Source organism: Rattus norvegicus, chromosome 13, assembly GCF_021556685.1.
Source record: "Rattus norvegicus strain SHRSP/BbbUtx chromosome 13, alternate assembly SHRSP_T2T, whole genome shotgun sequence".
In the NCBI taxonomy this organism is placed as follows: domain Eukaryota; kingdom Metazoa; phylum Chordata; class Mammalia; order Rodentia; family Muridae; genus Rattus; species Rattus norvegicus.
The window spans coordinates 57,881,868-57,884,295 of NC_141546.1; the positions used below are offsets into that span (position 1 = coordinate 57,881,868).

At 37.2% G+C, this 2,428-nt stretch overlaps 1 protein-coding gene across 1 annotated transcript in view; it reads right to left on the minus strand.

The window, feature by feature from the left end:
* The window catches only part of Cdc73 (cell division cycle 73), a 92,423-nt gene that overhangs the window by 12,088 nt on the left and 77,907 nt on the right, over positions 1-2,428 (minus strand).

Here is a 2,428-nt window from a genome sequence, read left to right on the forward strand (position 1 = left end):
TAATATATGAGAACATAATATATGTTCTGTAGGCAAGGTGTTCAGTGGTTGATAACTAATGGGTTTAATTTGATCCTGATTCTATCAGGATGTCACTCGTGTTTGTATTTTTCAGTGTATTAACAATATAGAATAACAACAGGAAATTGAAAATGACTTTTTACATTAATTGCTAGAAGAATTTTATCACTTGCAAGTAATGACTCCTGACAAATTACCACTGCTATCTTGTAAGCTTCCAGAGAAGGTTGGACTTTCGATTTATATGTTGTGTTAGTTGCTTCTTGAATAAACAAACCAATATATACAACAACCTTTCCAAATAAGTTATTACTAAAATTTAACCTCTTAATTTAGACACCAAACAGTATTGGTCAAAAAAAGATTTTTCTATTGTTGATGTACTACAAAATGAAGACTCTATTTATGGCTAAAGTGGAAAATATTTAATGACATATTTTGCATTTTTTTCCTCAAGCACAGTTCAAATAAGAAATATACACATTCTTTAACCAATTAACGTACTAATCACAGTATGTATAAAACACATTAAATATAAAATATATGCTTACAAACTTCCAGTTCCAACCACACAGTATATCTTACAGGATACAGTCCTCTTACTGTCAGCAGCTAGAAAAGCTAGATCAAATATAAATAAACAAAACAGTGACAACCAATTAAGTGCATGAATGTTGCCAGAAAAAGGCACTTTATCAGTGGGTTAGATTTTACCATTTACACAAAGGAGCACAACCAGAATCTCAGAATAAACAATGGCAGGACTAAGTAGGCAAAAAACTGTTTGCACTCAAATGGCAAGGAAATTCAGCTATGTTGGCCTTACTCTGTAGTTGAGGTATAATTTGTCAGCCAAGAGCTGACCCTAACATCACTATGAATTTAAATTTATATTTACCCTAATGAATCAAAAATTCTTAAGTGATTTAATTTAGGTAGTATCAGAATATCTAAAAAGCAAATACAGATTGACACACACACACACAGACAGACAGACAGTCACACACCCACGCATACACGCACATGCGTAACAGAAGAACATGTGTTTAGTCTGGAATCTCTTAAAGCCATGTTCAGGTTCATGAGGTGTTTGTTTTGAAGACTCGTATTTCTGGGTAAGAGAGCAAACTATAACTTTTGCCGCCATGTGACCTCTTACAAATAGTCAATACAAAAAAAGAATATATTCTAGTCCAGCTTAAAAGTGCCTTTAAAAGATGACAGTGATCTGAAAAGAAGCTGAGCCTTAGTTCTAGCAGAGGAGGACAAACAGAAACCCCCATCTGAAAGGAAGCTGAGTGGAAGTAGTACCTTAGCAATCCTAACCTAAGGAGAGGTCCGAGCCCTCACAAGCTTCATATCTGGTTATGAGACAGTGATTCCTCTTCAGGACATGCCAGCATTGGGGAGGAACCTCATTTTGCTACTCTGCATCATTCACAGTAGTAGCTAGGCACCAACGAGAGGAACTCTATTATTTAAAACTGAGCAAACATTGTATATAAGCAAAACGGACAGGGAACCAGGAGTCAGGGAGCCTAAATATAACATGCTACAAGACTCAGAGCCAGACCTAGGAAGCAACTGTGATAAGGGAGGAATATGATCTCACAACCTAAAAAGTGGAGAAGAAAAGACTGGGTCCAGGCAGTTAAAGGCCTAACTGCCCTTGGAGGCTGGAAACCAACCTTATCAACTAAGAATGATCCTATGCCCCAGACCCTGAGCCACCTTGAGAGCAGCAGGCAGATCAACCTCTGGTATTACCTACCTATCTAGCCTTCACTGCAACATAGCCCAGGATCTCAGAAGTACACCCCTCCCCCAAATGAGCTAATACTTAAGAATTCTAGAACGAGGACTCAGAATCTGCCTATACAGAGCTCAGTACTCTGGTTGCTTCCCACTACTCCAACCCATTTAGGAGGCATCCTCCGTGTAGAGTACTAGCAAACCCTGAGAGTACGCTTTGAGGACTTTCAAACTGGCCCAGCACACAGATCATAAAGCTAAGTTAAGTATGGCTAAAAGAGGACCCTGTTACACAAAGAAGGTAAGCTACTCAAGTAAAGACAGATTTAGCAGACATTGCAATAATACAGGTTTTACAACAGCATAAACCACAGGAAAGTGGTTTTTCTGTATTTTAATTCCTTCCTATACGTTTAAAACTCCTGACATTTTTCAGTATTCCCCTTCCTACATTTATCTAATTTTGATTGTACATTCTCATTTGGAGAAATCTTTTGGGTGTTGTTTTTAATTTTTAAATAATCTGTTTTTAAAGAAAAATTTAAAGATTTGTGTGCATATGTTTGCCAACACATATGTATGTGCACCGCATATGTGGTGGTTTAATAATTAACCATACTTGGTGTAGTGGCTATTCCTGGTTGTCAACTTGACT